Source organism: Trichomycterus rosablanca, chromosome 10 (genome assembly GCF_030014385.1).
Source record: "Trichomycterus rosablanca isolate fTriRos1 chromosome 10, fTriRos1.hap1, whole genome shotgun sequence".
Lineage (NCBI taxonomy): Eukaryota > Metazoa > Chordata > Actinopteri > Siluriformes > Trichomycteridae > Trichomycterus > Trichomycterus rosablanca.
In genome coordinates this window covers 21267746-21287813 of record NC_085997.1, presented here as the reverse complement: position 1 = coordinate 21287813, position 20068 = coordinate 21267746, and the positions used below count along the sequence as shown (strand labels likewise).

The 20068-nt window shown below is 41.1% G+C and overlaps 1 protein-coding gene across 1 annotated transcript in view; it reads right to left on the bottom strand.

Moving 5' to 3' along the window:
* The window catches only part of cdh12b (cadherin 12b), a 161880-nt gene that overhangs the window by 48999 nt on the left and 92813 nt on the right, over positions 1–20068 (bottom strand). The gene's annotated exons all lie outside the window — the stretch shown is intronic.

The window sequence follows — 20068 nt, the reverse complement described above, 5'->3', positions numbered from 1 at the left end:
TTTACAGTCACCCATCGATGCACTTTTCCCAGCGTCGTACCAACTTAATGTTACACTATGTGACCAAAAGTATGTAGACATCCCTTCTCATTATTAAGTTCAGGTGTTCCTGCCACAGCCATTGCTATTAAGCTTAGTGTGTAAGAACTTTAGTAGCCTTTATAAAGCCTTGATGTTGACCTCACTGAATGTCAATTGTGCATACTTGACCCTACAAATGCACTTTTGAATTGGTTGAAATTCTAATAGGCACACTTGTGTAGTGAAAAGCCTTTCTAAAAGAGTGGAGGCTGTTGCAGCTGCAAAGATGGTCAACTTTCTAACACATTGTTTCGAATCTCAGCTCTGCCATCCGGCTTGACTGGGTGCCTACACTCTCACTCACTCACTTTCTTAACCGCTTATCCAGTTAGGGTCACAGGGGGGCTTAAGCTGAGGCTCCCAGCTTTTCAATGGGCGCAAGGCACACAGTAACACCCTGGACGAGGCACCAGTCCATCGCAGGGCAGACACACATGCACAGACACACACACATGCACACTAGTGGTGGTAAAGTCAGTTCATTTTATGGACTCGGGTTAATCTGAGTCACTCAGTAATGTGATCTGGTTCACTTGAGTCACTTGTACTGACATTTTGATTGCAATTGATTTACTGCATGAAAATACATCCAAATATCACTTGTCGTCCGTGCACTCATCTTCTGTAAATAAATCCTCTCTTAATTCTCTTGGCACCTCACACTTCTCTTGTCAGTGACAAGTTGAAACTTTTTTCTAAGTGGAATCTTGATCATGAGGGATAGGGACAAGGAGGGGAGGAGGGGGTGGACTCACCTACCAATCAGATGGGTATATATTAATGGGTCCAGGGTTCTAGGAGGATGGTCAACAACAAATTGCCATGTTAACTTGACCCAGTCAGGCAGCCACAGTGGCACCAAAACAAACAGTCAATAAATTACCATGGGGGAAGGACTATGATACTCCTTAAGTGGTACAGTCCTAAAGTAGCCTGTAAGCATTTGCATTTTAATAATAATACAACTATATTTTGTTGTTGTTTTGCTAATCTATACCACTACTACTGATAATAATAATAATAATAATAATAATAATAATAATAATAATAATAGCATGTGCATAAAATCAGCCACATAACAAACACCAGTGTGTTTAACCGCTTATTACTTAGATTCACAGACTGGAGTGAAGCCAGTGAGCCCAGAGTGTTTCCGGTGAGTCTACTCACTTGCCTTGTGTACTTAGCAGCAGCCAGTCAGAGGACTTATAGGATCCGGGTTAATTGAGACCTCGGACTCGTGATTCCTGATTCAGTACGAAGATTCGAATCATTAACCTGGGTGATTCAGGAACCGCCCAGCTCTAATACACACACCCATTTACCTATAGGGCAATTCAGTGTCTCCAATTAACCTGAATGCATGTTTTTGGACTGTGGGAGGAAACCGGGACTGCCAGAGGAACCCTACACGGACACGGGGAGAACATGCAAACTCCACAAGGAAAGGACCCGGAAAGCCATGTGACTTTTACGGCAAAAGAACACGGGGTAGCGTAGTCAATAATGTAAATAATAATAATAAATACAAATAATTATCTTGCAATATAATACCAAAGCATCGTCTGTAAGTAGTGACGTTTATATTCTCAGTTGTTTGTAAATGTTTAGTGAGTATATCACAGCATTTTAGTTACAAATTTACCGTAATTAAATACAATTGTTACTGTTACTATAGCAATTAGTATCTTTACACAAAATGCTAACTCGTTAGCGCTATTTTACGTTTGGGTAAATCTTATATTGTACCAGATGTAACACTTAACTACAGCTGTGTGCTTTTACTGTATTGAGTTCTTTATTGTTTTTATTGTTTGTATTTTTACTTTATTTTGATGCACAGTGTATCACACAGCTGGGAAGCAAATAAAACCAACTGTATTCTGAAGAGAGCTGTCTGTCTGTCTGTCTGTCTAGCTGAGAAAGGGGGATAAACTATTAGTGAGGGCAAAACACATTTTGTGACCTGCAAAGTGACACATCCCGCCAGTAGATGATGTTAAGAAATATTTACACATAATCCCAAAATGTACAAGAAGATAAGTAAGAAAATTAAGCAGAAGGAGGAAATGTAATGAAAGTGAATACAAGTTTGTGCTTCAGGAAGGGAAACCGGTGCATCTCTTGTGTTATGAGGCCGTGTCTGTAGTAAAGGAGGACAATATAAATGCAGAATTCAGCCTCTAAGAAAAACAGCAGACTGCAATCACAGCAGGATACGTTACAATCGGCCCTTTGAGGGCCACCATAATGCTGATGTGGCCCTCGGTGAAAATGAGTTTGACACCCCTGCTTTAGATGAACTAGATTTCAATAAGCTAATTCATTTTTATTTATTTTTTGTGGAGTTGAGAAAGTAGATTATTTTATTTATCCTAAGTGAAATGTTTGTGCCATAAAGTATACAGAGAAATAACAACATTAAACAACCAAACAGTAATAAACAGTGCCTAATAAAATAAATATAAAAATATACATTTGGTAAGAGCATGTCCATCCGTTTACATGAGTGATAGGCTTTGTTTTGACAGGAGGCTCGCTTTGTTCTAGCCTTTTTCTCCATGTTTTATGCTGAATTTTTGCACTTCTAGTGCTTAGCTATGCACCAGCATTGTAGCCACCAGCAGTGCTTTAGATTAAGAATCATAGATATTCTGAGTCCCTACTATACAAACACGGCAAAAAATAAATAAATAAATAAATAAAAACAACAACATCTCCATCACCACACATTTTTTTCCAGTAGTACAATATAACAATATCATCAATATTTATGTAATAATTTAATTTATTTCATTTAATATATACTAGTATATACTGGTAGAAAAGAACTTCTGTGACAATCTATAGTGCACCCACAGTGGTCTCAATCTACAGCTAAAGGTTCTCTGATATTAATGATTAACATTGGCATGCAGGGACAGAGAGGAATGGTCCATAATACTAAGTAGTTCTCCCAGCGTCCTCCCCTCTGCCACCTCCACCAAAGACTTCAGTTCCACTCTCTGGACAGAACCAGCTTTCCAGATTAGCTTATTGAGTCTCATCAGCTGTCTTCACCCTGCTGCCCCAGCACACTACAGTGTAGATCACACTAGTCACCAAGGAGTGATGAAACATCTTCAGTATGGTTCTGCAGCTGTTAAAAGATCTGAGTCTCTGGGGGAAAAAAAACAGGCCTGTGTGTTTTAGCCCTTGTCATTCTGACTGGATTCGGACAGGTCCTCCATTTTTTTGAAATCCACCACCACCTTCTTATTCCCTGTGATGTTGAGATGCAGATGATTTAGTTCACACCACTCCACAAAGCTGTTCACCGCACTCCTGTACTCAGCCTATTCTTCCCTGCAGATATAACCTTACAAAGGCAGATTCATCTAAAAAAAAAATCTGCAGATTTCAGAACTGTGAGCAGTATCTAAATCTAATCTGATGTATAGAGTGTGAATAGAAAGGGAGACAGGATTGTAATGTGAGGTGTCCCCATGCTGCTTACTATTATGTCCGACATATTGCTTTGCAGCCTTACATACTGTGGCCGACCTGTGAGGTAGTTGGTCAGTTGTAGCCTAGAAGTTAAGGTACTGGACTAGTAATCAAAAGCCCTGGTTCAAGCCCTACCTTTGCCAGATTGCCAATGTTGGGCCCTTGAGCAAGGCCCTTAACCTTCAATTGCTTAGACAATACACTGATCAGCCATAACAGTAAAACCACCTCATTGTTTTTACACTCACTGTCCATTTTATTAGCTTCACTTACCATAGAGAAGCACTTTGAAGGTCTACAATTACTGACTGTAGTCCATCTATTTCTATGCATACTTTTTTTAGCCTGCTTTCACCCTGTTCTTCAATGGTCAGGACCCCCACAGAGCAGGTATTATTTAGGTGGTGGATCATTCTCAGCACTGCAGTGACAATGACATGGTGGTGGTGTGTTAGTGTGTGTTGTGCTGGTATGTGTGGATCAGACACAGCAGCGCTGCTGGAGTTTTTAAATACTGTGTCCACTCACTGTCCACTCTATTAGACACTCCTACCTAGTTGTTCCACCTTGTAGACGTAAAGTCAGAGACGATCGCTCATCTATTGCTGCTGTTTGAGTATGTCATCTACTAGACCTTCATGTGTGGTCACAGGATGCTGACCACGAGGCACTGTTGGCTGGATATATTTTTGGTTGGTGGACTATTCTCAGTCCAGCAGTGACAGTGAGGTGTTTAAAAACTCCAGCAGCACTGCTGTGTCTTATCCACTCATACCAGCACAACACACACTAACACACCAGCACCATGTCAGTGTCACTGCAGTGCTGAGAATGATCCGCCACCTAAATAATACCTACTCTGTAAAAAAAAGTATGCAGAGAAACAGATGGACTACAGTCAGTAATTGTAGAACTACAAAGTGCTCCCATATGGTAAGTGGAGATGATAAAATGGACAGTAAGTGTAGAAACAAGGAGGTGGTTTTAATGTTATGACTGATCAGTGTACTGTCACAGTACTGTAAATCGCTTTGGATAAAAGCGTTAGCTAAATGTCGAAAATGTAAATGTACTAAATGGCCAAATATATGTGAACATCTACTGAACTAGTAATCAGGTTGCTGGTTCAAGCCCTGCCAATGCCAGGTTGCTGCGGTTGGGCCCTTGAGCAAGGCCCTTAACCCTCAGTTGCTCAGACTGTATACTGGCATAGTAATGTAAATCACTTTGGATAAAGGCATCTGCTAAATGCCGAAGATGTAAATTAGGCAACACGTGGATAATCCACTTGCATGTCCAGACTCTTAGTCCTGAGCAGGGCAGGTCAAATGGTTTTAAACACACTTGAAAAGTAAAATAAACATGGTTCTCACACTGCTGGCTGCCAAATCTAGGTGAGATTGAGCACTGTGCAGCAGAAAGATGATAAACACTTCAATTCTGGGCTGGTAGGCGAACTGCAGAGGCTCAAGTGATGGTTTAACTAATGACTAGATGTGCTTCAGGATAAACCTCTTCCGTGACTTCATGATATGTGTAGTCAAAGCCACTGGTCTGTAGTTAATTGAGGTGATTGGGTGCTTTTTCTTGGGACAGGAACAGGGCACGGTGTCTTTCACTGTACAGGAGTGGTCATCAGGCTGAGGCTCATGCTAAAGATGTGCTGAAAAATCCTGTTCAGCTAAGCGGCACATCCTTTGATCTTCTGAACTCTCTTTTCACATCCTCCTATGTGATAGTGGTTAACTCTGAAACACTGTTAGAAGACCCTGATGGAGGAGGAGGAGGGAGAAAGAGCTGATGGTAATGCGAGGAAGCCAAAAGGGGTGTCAGAGTAGAATCTGGGGCAAGGGTGGAAAGAAGCCACGTCATCAAATCTGTTCAAGTACAGATTTACCTCATTGGCCTTATCCAGGTCACCTTTTATCCCCTGGTTGATCTTTTTTCATGGTCTGTAATGGTTTTCATGCAGTTCCACACCTCCATAATGTCCTTTTGCTGAAGTTTCCTTTACGGATTTCTACTTCTTACCCTCTGTGACCTTTTGCCTCAGTTATTCCAGCACCTTCTTCATCTCTTCCTTGTCTATACTCCTGAAAGCCACCTTCCTCCTGTTTAGTGCTGCCTTAATGTTCTTAGTCATCTAGGGTTTATTGTTGGAGAAACAGTGCTCAGTCTTTGTAAGGATTATGTTGTCCCCAAAATTGAGCTTATGCAGTCTGTAAATCCATCTAAGTCATCACAGACAACATCCCAGTCTGTCACCTCAAAACAGCCCTGGTCTCCTCTGCCTCCTGAGTCCAACTCTGTACAGTTCTGGTGATCATTGTTTGCTGCTGGACTACCGTTTTATAGATGGGCTTAAGGTAGACCAGGTTGTGATCTGATCTGCCCAGATGAGAAAGAGCTATGCAGCCATGGAGCTGTACATTAGCATACAGCAGGTATAGTGTTTTCCTTGCCTAGTCTTGAATTCCACAAACTCTTTAAAAGTGTGCAGGGTTGTTGTCAAGGTGGCATACTTAAAATCCCCAGAGATTACTATAAAGGCATTTGAATGCAGTCTTTGTAGACCCACAGTCACAAAGTTGATTACGTCAGCAGGCAGCAACGCATCAGCGGCAGGAGGAATGCAAGCAAAAATAAAGATTATAATAATAGCCTAGGAAAACTCTCTAGGCAAATAATATGGATGAAGACTTACTGCTAGCAGTTCAATGCCCAGGGTGGCATTTACACCGACCAGACATAACATTATGACCACTGACAGATGAAGTGAATAACACTGATTACCTCGTCATCATGGCACCTCTTAGTGGGTGGGATATACTGTATCATTTTATCCTCAAAGTTTATGTGTTAGAAGCAGGAAAAATGGGCGAGTTTGACAAGGGCCAAATTGTGATGGCTAGATAACTGGGTCAGAGCATGTCCAAAACTGCAGCTCTTGTGGGGTGTCCCCGGTCTGCAGTGGTCAGTATCTCTCAAAAGTGGTCCAAGGAAGGAACAGTGTTAAACCGGCGACAGGGTCATGGGCGACCAAGGCTCATTGATGCACGTGGGGAGCGAAGGCTGGCCCGTGTGGTTCGATCCAACAGACGAGCTACTGTAGCTGAAATTGCTGAAGAAGTTAATGCTGGTTCTGATAGAAAGATGTCAAAATACACAGTGCATCATAGTTTGTTGTGTATGGGGCATGTGAGCGTCGGAACTGGACCACGGAGCAATGGAAGAAGGTGGTCTGTGTTCTTTTACATAACGTGGATGGCCGGGTGCGTGTGCATTGCTTACCTGGGGAACACATGGCACCAGGATGCACTCACTACTTACAGTAGTTAAAGGATCTGCTGCTATTATCTTGGTGCCAGACACCACAGCACACCATCAGGGGTCTAGTGAAGTCCATGCCTCGACGGTTCAGGGCTGTTTTGGCAGCAAAAGGGGGACCAACACAATATTAGGAAGGATTGGTGTATATGCTTTTATCTGTAATGTGTCCAGGGTTGCACCACCAGTTGTTCACCTAAATAGCGACTTCCTCTTCTTTCTTCCTGCTGCCCTCACTGCAACTCCTGTCCGTCCGCACTAGGTGCAAGCTGGCTAAACTCACAATAGAGTCTGGTATACCGTCATGGAGCCATGACCCCATAAAGCATGTTAAAGATCCTTCATGAAATACATTCTCGTCCATCTTATTCAGCAATGATCTTACGTTCAGGGAAGATACAGTCGCTATCTGCTTTTCCTTAGTCATCAACTCCTACCGGCTCTGCAGCCCCGGTATTTCCTCCTCACCACCTTGGGGATTTCAGGTCTCTCACCGACCACACCGCACTGTCACAGGCTCATCAACTGAGCCCTGGAGTAAACAATAGAGCCTCGGGTCTCCTCCGCCAGGATGCTACATGATAAAAAATAATCAAAAAGCGAGAAAAACAAAAAGAGAGCGTGCAAGCAGGCTGCTGCCCGAGACGTCTCTGGAAAAATATATAATAAAATAGATGTAGATGTGGAAGAAAGAATGCAGTAGATGTAGTCTTATGATGATCACGATGATGATGATGTTAAGGGAGGCAGCTACTTCATTCAGTGTCTGTCCAATCTTCTCGGAAGACATGAATGCTGATTAAATGTCAGAAGAAGCTGTTGAGTTATTAAAGGTTGTAAGGGTTAGCCAAGAAGAATGTCAAAACCTTCATTGCCCTTTTTGCATGTGATACTGCCCATATAACAGAAATATACCCTGTTAATTACTTTACAGAGAGATGAACAGAGAAGAGTAGAGAAAGAGAGAATGAGAGAGAGAGAATAAAGTTAGAAAATGAAACAATTTAATCCTAATAAAAGTGGCTTTTGAGCTAATGTGGGCATTCACACCTGAACATTGAACGTCCGGCAGCCAGATAAGTCATTGCCAGCCATCCTTTCGCCTTGATAACCTCTGACCAATTTCGGTAAGGTCTAACAAGCTGACACCTCTCTTGAGGAATCTTTACCCATTGTTCTCATACAAAAGATTTCAGGTCATTAAAGCTTGAGTGGTTTTTTGTTGCACCTGCTTTCTTTATATCCCACCAATGATTTTTTATGGAATTTAAATCTAGAGAATGAGAAGGTCTCTACAGGACATTCCAGGACTGATTCCTTAACCAAGCTTTGGTTGACTTAGAGTTTGCATAACATGGATTTACGAGCATGGATTTCCACTTTCCCAGGGCAGTTCTGTCGTGAAGCCCAAAAACGCTGCAACATTGGGTGAGTACCCAGAAAACCAGCATGCCTGGTATCATGGCTTAAGAGATTTATTATGTCTGGCAACAAAAGCTGCTGGCAAGTCTGAGATGGAGAAACTGTATTGTATAGAAAAAACTTCATCCTGGAGCAATTAGGGTGATTGTCATTAATCATATGTGCCTCTGTGCTCCCTTTGCTGGCCAGAAAGGCAATGCAGAAGGACACAACTTAAAGTGGCTTACTGCTGAACTAATTCAGGAGTCGCCACATTACAGGATCATTGTCACAGGAATATTGTGTGGGCAGTGGTAGCTCAGCGGTTAAGGTACATGACTAGTAATCATAAGATTGCAGGTTCAAGCCCCACCACTGCCTAGTTGCTACTGTTGGGGCCCCTGAGCAAGGCCCTCAACCCTCAGTTGCTTGAACTGTATTCAGTGATGAGTGTAAGTCGCTTTGGATAAAAGCCTCTGCTAAATGCCTTAAATGCTGGAAAGCCCAACTACCACAACCAGGTTTAAATCTCAACAGTGAGACATGATTGGCTGTGATGGATTGGTGCCTTGTCCAGAGTATTCCTGCATTGCACCCAGACCCGCTGCAAACCAGAGCAGGATACAGCAGCTGGTAAAAATGGAATAAAAATAAAATCATAGATTTTTAAGCCAAATCAATATTAAATTTTTGTACCTCGCCTATTTTTAAAAAATCCACAATAACCACACAAATTACCACACAGGACTTTTTAATTGGATTGTGCTGTTGAATTGAATTCATTTATTACTCATTTTTACTAACTGCTAGTATGGGTCTGTTCAGGTAGTGCATGTTATTCATGGCCGAAGTAGTTGCCATGGTGATGGTGGACGCTGGCGCATTTGGCTGCCGCTACCGTTACCGTATTTTACCGTATTTTACCGTATTTTATTGTATTTTTACCACTTGAAAATGGCATTGCTTAATGTTCGTTCACTCAACACAAAAAGTACTGTACTTAGTGAATTTATATCTGACAGTGAACTAGACTTTTTCTGTCTCACTGAAACTTGGCATAAACCCTTGGATTATTTTACGTTAAATCAGACCACGCCAATGGGATACTCGTATATTGATGAACCTCGTATGGAAGGGCGAGGTGGTGGTGTTGCTGCAGTCTATAGGGATGATATTAAACTAACCACTTTGTCTTTTCCTGCTGCTCTTTCTTTTGAACACCTGGCTTTCAAGTTGTCAGGGCCTACTCCTCTGGTCACTGCTGTAGTTTATCGTCCGCCAAAGCCAAACGCTTCCTTTCTCTCTGATTTTTCAGATTTTTTAACCCAGCTTAGTGCCCTCTCATCCTCTGTACTGCTTATGGGTGATTTTAACATCCATATTGATGACAACAACTGTAAATTTGCCAGGGAATTTTTGGAATTGTTACAGTGTTTTAATTTCACACAACATATACATTTTCCAACTCATAAAAAAGGTCATACTCTTGACCTTGTCTGCTCTACTGGTGTCCTAGTTCATCAGCCGTCCAGCCATGACCTTACTGTCTCTGATCATTTGACAATCATCATGGACATTGAGGTCACTAAGCCCATCACTAGAGCTAAACGTAAAATATCCTTCAGGAATCTTCAATATATCTCTCCCTCTGCTTTCTCAGATTCTCTTGTTAAAAAGATGTCTGTCTGTCCTGTACTGTCTAGTAATTCATCTGACCTTGTCGATTACTATAATGACATACTCGCCTCATGTCTTGATGAGCTGGCTCCTTTGAGAACCAAATTTGTTTCATTTAGTCATTCTGCACCATGGTACACAATTGAGCTTCACCAAATGAAATCCTGTAAACGCCAGCTTGAAAGACTTTATAAGAAAACCGGTCTAACAGTACATTATCAGATTTATTCTGATTATCTTCAACATTACAAAGACGCTCTTACGGCAGCCCGATCCACTTACTATTCCGAACTCATACATGCTGGATCAACAAATCCTAAGACTCTCTTTTCCACAATAAATAAACTTCTCAAACCAGTTGACAATACTACCAATTCCTTTACAGTTGACAAGTGTAACTCTTACCTCTCATTTTTTCAAACAAAAGTTGAGAATATCCACAATTTTCTGACAGTTTCCCCTGTCATCTCTGTTTCTCCGCCTATCTCATCTCAATTTATTACCCAGCCTCTGTCTCAGTTCTCACCTGTGTCTCATTTGGACCTATCTGAGATCTTAACAGGGATGCGAAGCTCCACTTGTGTTTTGGATCCTGCTCCATCAAAACTTGTTAAGGGTTGTTTTCCAGTTATCTCATCACTTATCACAGAGATAATCAATTCCTCTCTTAGTTCTGGCTCAGTCCCTCAATCACTCAAATTGGCTGCTGTTACTCCCATACTTAAAAAACCTGGACTTGACTCTAACATTATGAGTAACTTTCGGCCCATTTCCAATCTTCCATTTCTGTCGAAAATACTGGAACGTGTTGTTGCCTCACAGCTCAAAGATCACCTAAATTCCAATAATCTATTTGAATCATTTCAGTCTGGTTTCCGCCCCGCAGCACAGCACTGAGTCAGCCCTCCTCAAAGTCACAAATGACCTTCTTCTTTCCTCAGACTCTGGACAAATTAATATTCTCGTCCTCCTTGATCTTACTGCAGCTTTTGACACCATTAATCACTCCATTCTTCTGTCCCGCCTTGAATCCTCTGTCAACATCACTGGTACTGCCCTTTTGTGGTTAAGGTCATATCTCGTAAACAGACAACAGTTTGTTAATATCAACAATTGTAGTTCTGCCATTGCTCCACTGTCCCAAGGCGTTCCCCAAGGCTCAGTGTTAGGTCCCCTTTTGTTTATTCTTTATATGCTCCCCCTTGGTGACATCATACGTCGGCATGGTTTACATTTCCACTGCTATGCTGATGATATTCAGCTTTACATCTCCTCCAAATCCATTAATACTGAACTTCACTCCACTCTGACAAATTGCATCACTGAAATGAAATTGTGGATGAAAGCTAATTTCCTCAAATTAAACTGTGAAAAATCAGATATGATCATCGTAGGTCCTACAACCCTGGCAAAAACCACAAAAAATTTTCAAATTACCATTGATAATGACACTTTGTCTCCGTCTTCTAACATCCGAAATCTTGGTGTAATTTTTGATAGCAACCTCTCTTTTGACCGCCATGTAAATCACATCACCAAAACTGCTTTCTTTCATCTAAAAAACATAGCACGTCTACGTCCATCACTCTCCTTTTCTGCCGCCGAAACCTTGATTCATGCTTTTATTACATCCAGAATTGATTATTGCAATAGCATCCTTTATGGTACATCTAACAAAATCCTAAAAAAACTTCAGTATATCCAGAATTCAGCTGCTCGCCTCCTTACTCATACTCGCTCCCGTGATCATATTACACCTGTTCTACAAAAACTTCATTGGCTTCCCGTTGCTCAACGCATTCAATTCAAAATTCTTCTATTCACTCACAAAGCTCTCCATAATCAGGCCCCATCCTACCTCACCGACCTGCTCCATCAGCACATTCCCTCCCGTAGCCTTCGCTCTTCTGAGGCTAACCTACTGTCCATACCCTCTAGGACCAAGCACCGGACCTGGGGTGACAGGGCCTTTTCCATAGCTGCTCCATCTTTATGGAATGCTCTCCCCAAACACCTACGAGATTGTCCTGACCTGTCCAAATTCAAGTCACTTCTCAAAACTCATCTATTCAATATGGCATTTAACTTGTAACAACACGAAATAAATGCTTTTATTTTTGCTATTCTTTTTAATAGTTTTTATACTTAGATCACGACAGAAATGTGAAGTCCTAGATCCTAAAACTTGTAAAGTTTTCAGTTTCCTGATTGCATGTGAATCTGTCCTGTTTCTGTCTAATTTTAAGAAATTGTTCTATATTTGTTGTTCTCTCTCATAATTTAGCTAATTTTTAATGAACTGTCTTATGCTGCTCTCGTTGTTTTTATCTTAATTATTCTTGATGTTGATGTACTATTTTGATTTTGTACTATGATTTGTATGGTGTATGTACGTATTTGTTTTGATTATTTGTCTTATGTAAAGCGTCTTTGAGTATCTTGAAAAGCGCTATATAAATAAAATGTATTATTATTATTATTATTATCTTAGCTTGTTGGACATCTTTTTCTAAAACCATGAGGATTATTATGAAGAGCACTCTTCAGAGAAGGCTTTCCACAATATTTTGGAGTGTGTCTTTTGATCATTCAGACAAAAGAGCATTTGTAAGGTCACACACTGATGTTGAACGAAGGTTGAAGGTCTGGCTTGCAATTGACGACCAAACTTCTCAAACCAGTCATTATAGGCCTCTCTTTGTGCAGTGGCACAGTCATGCTGGGACAGGGGTCATTCATATGGGTGTGACTGAAGGACCTGAATTTAATAGAAATGCACTATATGGTATGTAGATATCCATCCTGTTTTGGCATTCTGCTATTGAGATAGATAGATAGATAGATAGATAGATAGATAGATAGATAGATAGATAGATAGATAGATAGATAGATAGATAGATAGATAGATAGATAGATAGATAGATAGATAGATAGATAGATAGATAGATAGATAGATAGACAGACAGACAGACAGACAGACAGACAGACAGACAGACAGACAGATAGATAGATAGACTCACTGTCCATTTCATCAGCTCCACTTACCAGAAAGGAGCACTTTGTAGTTCTACAATTACTGACTATTTCTCTACATACTTTGTTAGCCCCCCTTCATACTGTTCTTCAGTGGTCAGCACCACCACAGGACCACTACAGAGTAGGTATTATTTGAATGGTGGGTCATTCTCAGCACTGCAGCGACACTGACATGGTGGTGGTGTGTTAGTGTGTGTTGTGCTGGTATGAGTGGATAAAAGTTTTTAAACACCTTACTGTCACTGCTGGATTCAGAATAGTCCACCAACCAAAAATATCCCGCCAACAGTGCCCTGTGGGCAGCGTCCTGTGACCACACATGAAGGCCTAGAAGATGACCAACTCAAACAGAAGCAATAGATGAGCGATCGTCTCTGACTTTACGTCTACAAGATGGACCAACTAGGGAGGAGTGTCTAATAGAGTGGACAGTGAGTGGACACAACATTTAAAAACTCCATCAGCGCTGCTGTGTCTGATCCACTCATACCAGTACAACACACACTAACACACCACCACCATGTCATTGTCACTACAGTGCTGAAAATGATCCACCACCAAAATAATACCTGCTCTGTGGGAGTCCTGTCCATTGAAGAACAGAATGAAAGGGGGCTAACAAAGCATGCAGAAAAATAGATGGACTGCAGTCAGTAATTGTAGAACTACAAAGTGCTTCTATATGGTAAGTGGAGCTGATAAAATGGACAGTGAGTGTAGAAACAAGGAGGTGGTTTTAATGTTATGGCTGATCAGTGTATGTCAGAGCAGGCCTCAGATTTGAATGCCCAATGGGTATTTAAATGCTGCAATGTAATGCTTTTTCCATTTGCAGCTTACACAAAAGCTTCTTATGGGAGTGATTTTAAATCATTCCATCTATGTGAGCACAAATGAAATACACCCTGTAAAGGGCACAAGTCCATAGCAGGGCATCAATGAGTTTCCATGTTTTTGTCACTGTAGTTACTCAAAGGAACACACACAAAGACATGGTAAAATAAAATAAAGAGGAACCTGTCAGGCATAACAACAGGAGCTGGCACTCACACACCTACAACGATTTCTCTTCTACACATTCTACTCTAGGAAATAAACACAATGACCAAAAGTGCTCAGTCAAACAAACACTGAAGTAGTTTAGAGTGCTTCTTTGTTTGAGAATCAGTGTCTGATTCAACAACTGTTCCAAAAAGTACCAGGTTATTAACATCATTTAGATGTTGGATGATGAATACTTTTTTAATATACTGTGTCAGAATCAGAAAGCAAGTCAGATCCATTTCACAGCTGTGTTTGTGTGATTGTGGGTGTGTATGAAAGAGAGCGAGATAGCCAAAAAAAAACCGGTGGAAATTCACCAGATTTTGTCCAACCCCATGAACACCAAGTGTGTGAATTAAATGGGTGTGCATCAAATGACAAAACAGCAGTGGAACAGGTACAGTTTCTGCATAGGTACAGATTTTCAGAGCAACAAACTTGCAGTGTGTGTATCACATTGAGCACAGTTTTCAAGAAACAATAAATGTTTGTTTGATTGGGATTTGAACATCATGTTTTACACTTTGGTTACATTCATGACAGGAACGGTAGTTACTCATTACACAAGGTCCTTCAGTTTACAAGGTTATATCAAACACAGTCCTGGACAATTTTGTATCTCCAATTCACCTCACTTGCATGTCTTTGGACTGCGGGAGAAAACCGGAGCTCCTGGAGGAAACCCAAACAGACACGGGAAGAACATGCAAACTCCACACAGAAAGGACACAGACCACCCCTCTTGCTGTGAGGCGACAGTGCTACCCACCGAGCCACCATGCCGCCCAAACTATAAATGAGTTAGAAAAAAAATCAATATTAAATGATCATGTGTTTGATGAACTACAGTCGTGTGATAAACAGGTGACCAGTCCAGGGTGTTTTTTGTCTTTCGCCCAATAAATCAGACCCACTGTGACCCTGACAGGGATAAAGCGGTGGTAATGTATCACTTTCTGTTTTTACAAATGTGAATCAGTTATAAACCCCCAAGACATTTTCTATTTGTGAGGCCCTTACTATGCATAATGATTTTAAAAACTACTTACTAAATTAACCACTACAGTAGATTCAGAAACTATTCAAACACTCTGAATTTATGCACAGTTTATAGTGTGAATTTGAAATTAAATTACTAATATTTGGCGCTCAGGTGGCGCAGTGGTAAAACACTCGTCGGTTCTAAACTCAGCTCTGCCATCCGGCAGGCTGGGCGCTTACATGAACAACGATTGGCTGTTGTTTAAGAGGGGTGCCAGAGGGGACCTCATAACTGATGCAATTACGACCTCTGATGGGTGATTAAGTCGAGGGATAATGAGGATCAGGGTGTGTCTCTCTGTACACAAAGCTGATTCATATATGAACTCGCCTCGTGCAGGTTAAAAAAAGCAGTCGGCTACTGCACACATGTCGGAGGGGGTGTGCGTCAGTCTAGGCTCTCCTCAACCAGGGTGGAGGTCAACATCAGTAGAGAGGATTTGTTTGTTTTATTAGGATTTTAACGTCATGTTTTACACTTTTTGTTTACATTCATGACAGGAAACGGTAGTTTATCTTCACACAAGGTTCATCAGTTCACAAGGTTATATCAAACACAGTCATAGACAATTTAGTATCTCCAATTCACCTCACTTGCATGTTTCTGGACTGTGGGACGAAACCGGAGCTCCCGGAGGAAACCCACGCAGACACGGGGAGAACATGCAAACTCCACACAGAAAGGACCCAGACCGCCCCACCTGGGGATCGAACCCAGGACCTTCTTGCTTTGAGGCGACAGTGCTACCCACCGAGCCACCGTGCCGCCCCAGTAGAGAGGAAGCGAAATGCAAAAGGGTAATTGGACGACTAGATTGGGAGGAAAATTAGGGGAAAAATGCAAAAAAAAAAATACTTTTAACCATTAATGTATACTTAATCATGAAGGATTTGTGCAGTTTATCTCACTCCTCATGGTAGATCACGTCAACCATCCATCATTCTGGAAGACATGTATTTGAGTTTCCATGTTTTTGTCACTGTAGTTACTCAAAGAAACACACACAAAGACATGGTAAAATAAAATAAAGAGGAACCTGTCAGGCATAACAACAGGAGCTGGCACTCACACACCTACAACGATTTCTCTTCTACACATTCTACTCTAGGAAATAAACACAATGACCAAAAGTGCTCAGTCAAACAAACACTGAAGTAGTTTAGAGTGCTTCTTTGTTTGAGAATCAGTGTCTGATTCAACAACTGTTCCAAAAAGTACCAGGTTATTAACATCATTTAGATGTTGGATGATGAATACTTTTTTAATATACTGTGTCAGAATCAGAAAGCAAGTCAGATCCATTTCACAGCTGTGTTTGTGTGATTGTGGGTGTGTATGAAAGAGAGCGAGATAGCCAAAAAAAAAAAAAAAACTACCCAAGGACTTCACAAGAAAAGAGTCTTTGATATGGTAATGGGCTCTCTCCTTGAACCGGTGGAAATTCACCAGATTTTGTCCCACCCCATGAACACCAAGTGTGTGAATTAAATGGGTGTGCATCAAATGACAAAACAGCAGTGGAACAGGTACAGTTTCTGCATAGGTACAGATTTTCAGAGCAACAAACTTGCAGTGTGTGTATCACATTGAGCACAGTTTTCAAGAAACAATAAATGTTTGTTTGATTGGGATTTGAACATCATGTTTTACACTTTGGTTACATTCATGACAGGAACGGTAGTTACTCATTACACAAGGTCCTTCAGTTTACAAGGTTATATCAAACACAGTCCTGGACAATTTTGTATCTCCAATTCACCTCACTTGCATGTCTTTGGACTGCGGGAGAAAACCGGAGCTCCTGGAGGAAACCCAAACAGACACGGGAAGAACATGCAAACTCCACACAGAAAGGACACAGACCACCCCTCTTGCTGTGAGGCGACAGTGCTACCCACCGAGCCACCATGCCGCCCAAACTATAAATGAGTTAGAAAAAAAATCAATATTAAATGATCATGTGTTTGATGAACTACAGTCGTGTGATAAACAGGTGACCAGTCCAGGGTGTTTTTTGTCTTTCGCCCAATAAATCAGACCCACTGTGACCCTGACAGGGATAAAGCGGTGGTAATGTATCACTTTCTGTTTTTACAAATGTGAATCAGTTATAAACCCCCAAGACATTTTCTATTTGTGAGGCCCTTACTATGCATAATGATTTTAAAAACTACTTACTAAATTAACCACTACAGTAGATTCAGAAACTATTCAAACACTCTGAATTTATGCACAGTTTATAGTGTGAATTTGAAATTAAATTACTAATATTTGGCGCTCAGGTGGCGCAGTGGTAAAACACTCGTCGGTTCTAAACTCAGCTCTGCCATCCGGCAGGCTGGGCGCTTACATGAACAACGATTGGCTGTTGTTTAAGAGGGGTGCCAGAGGGGACCTCATAACTGATGCAATTACGACCTCTGATGGGTGATTAAGTCGAGGGATAATGAGGATCAGGGTGTGTCTCTCTGTACACAAAGCTGATTCATATATGAACTCGCCTCGTGCAGGTTAAAAAAAGCAGTCGGCTACTGCACACATGTCGGAGGGGGTGTGCGTCAGTCTAGGCTCTCCTCAACCAGGGTGGAGGTCAACATCAGTAGAGAGGATTTGTTTGTTTTATTAGGATTTTAACGTCATGTTTTACACTTTTTGGTTACATTCATGACAGGAAACGGTAGTTCATCTTCACACAAGGTTCATCAGTTCACAAGGTTATATCAAACACAGTCATAGACAATTTAGTATCTCCAATTCACCTCACTTGCATGTTTCTGGACTGTGGGACGAAACCGGAGCTCCCGGAGGAAACCCACGCAGACACGGGGAGAACATGCAAACTCCACACAGAAAGGACCCAGACCGCTCCACCTGGGGATCGAACCCAGGACCTTCTTGCTGTGAGGCGACAGTGCTACCCACCGAGCCACCGTGCCGCCCCAGTAGAGAGGAAGCGAAATGCGAAAGGGTAATTGGACGACTACATTGGGAGGAAAATTAGGGGAAAAATGCAAAAAAAAAAAAATACTTTTAACCATTAATGTATACTTAATCATGAAGGATTTGTGCAGTTTATCTCACTCCTCATGGTAGATCACGTCAACCATCCATCATTCTGGAAGACATGTATTTGTGAACTGTCATCGTTTGCCATCTCTTATCAAACGTTTAAGGTTTAATTCTGGGCTTTGACTAGTCCACTTAAGAACATATAGAGGCTTACTTCAATGCCACATAAGTGTTGTCTTGGATGCATGCTTCGAGTCATGGCTGTGTCGAAACTGAAGCTGCTGCCTTAGTCTGAGTTGGTGAGGATATTCCATTCAAATAAGTATCTGTATTTGGCAGAATGTATCTGTTCCTCAGTCCTTTCCTGCCTCCCTGTCACTTGCTATCACCAGGTTTTACCGTAGGAATGATATTTGCTATGTGATTGCCTTTTTGCCAGACATAGTGCTTGCCATACTGCCAATCAGACCAGAGAATCTGTTCATCAGATCAGATCATCTTTTTCCATTTTACCAAACAACAAGCAGGATGTTATATGCCATCTACTTAACAGTGGCTTCTATTTTGACACCCTGCCAGAAAAACCTAGATTATGGAGTGTTGCAGAGATGCTTGTCTGTTCAAAAAGGATTTTTGGAGCTCTTTTATGGTGACAGTTTTTCCTAACCTTAATGACCAATATTATTTTAAGCCAAATGCCCATTTTGGCCAGATGGTCTACTCTAGAAAGTTTTAGTTTTGTGCCAAGCTTCTACTGTTTCAGAATTATTGAGGCCACTGTGTTCCATGCATGTTCTGCATCTACAGACAATTATTGGACTTTATGTCTTCCTTTTTGTCCTGACAATGCAGTGTAAATTGTGGGCCCTTTTAGTGACTCACCAAACAATTTAAATTGCAACAAGTTCTAGATGCATGTTACTGATAATAAAAGCAAACAAGACGCACCTTAAACCATATTTGCGTTTTTAGAAGGATGGCCTTTCATTACTACATTTCATTTTGTCATTCTGTGATCCTTCAGGCAAATTCATGGGAAATTAAGCTTGATCTGCTATATGGGCTAATATTAATGTTAATATTAATTAATAAAATTATTTTGAGATATTTAGTGTGGCATTTTTTTTATTTAATGTACAAACCCCATTTCCACAAAAATGGGGGCATTTAGTAAAACGCAGTACAAAGAAAATTCTGTAATTTGACAAAAGTAGAAAGGAAAAAAATTCCAATATTTTCACTGATTAAGCCTCAGATGTCAATGCAAGAGTACTTATAAATTTGACAAAAAATTACAAAAAATACATACAGCATTTAAAATTAAAAACAAATATATACACTGATCAGCCATAACATTAAAACCACCTCCTTGTTTCTACACTCATTGTGTACTCATTGTCAATTTTATCAGCTCCACTTACCATATAGGAGCACTTTGTAGTTCTACAATTACTGACTGTAGTCCATCTATTTCTCTACATGCTTTTTAGCCTGTTTCACCCTGTTCTACAATGGTCAGGACCACCACAGAGTAGGTATTATTTGGGTGGTGAATGATCTTAGCACTGCAGTGACACTGACATGGTGCTGGTATGAGTGGATCAGACACAGCAGCGCTGCTGGAGTTTTTAAATACTGTGTCCACTTACTGTCCACTCTATTAGACACTACCTAGTTGATCTACCTTGTAGATGTAAAGTCAGAGACGATCGCTCATCTATTGCTGCTGTTTGAGTTGGTCATCTTCGAGACCTTCATCAGAGGTCACAGGACACTGTTGGCTGGATATTTTTGGTTGGTGGACTATTCTCAGTCCAGCAGTGACAGTGAGGTGTGTAAAAACTCCATAAGCATTACTGTGTCTGATCCACTCATACCAGCACAACACACACTAAAACACCACCACCATGTCAGTGTCACTGCAGTGCTGAGAATGATCCACCACCCAAATAATACCTGCACTGT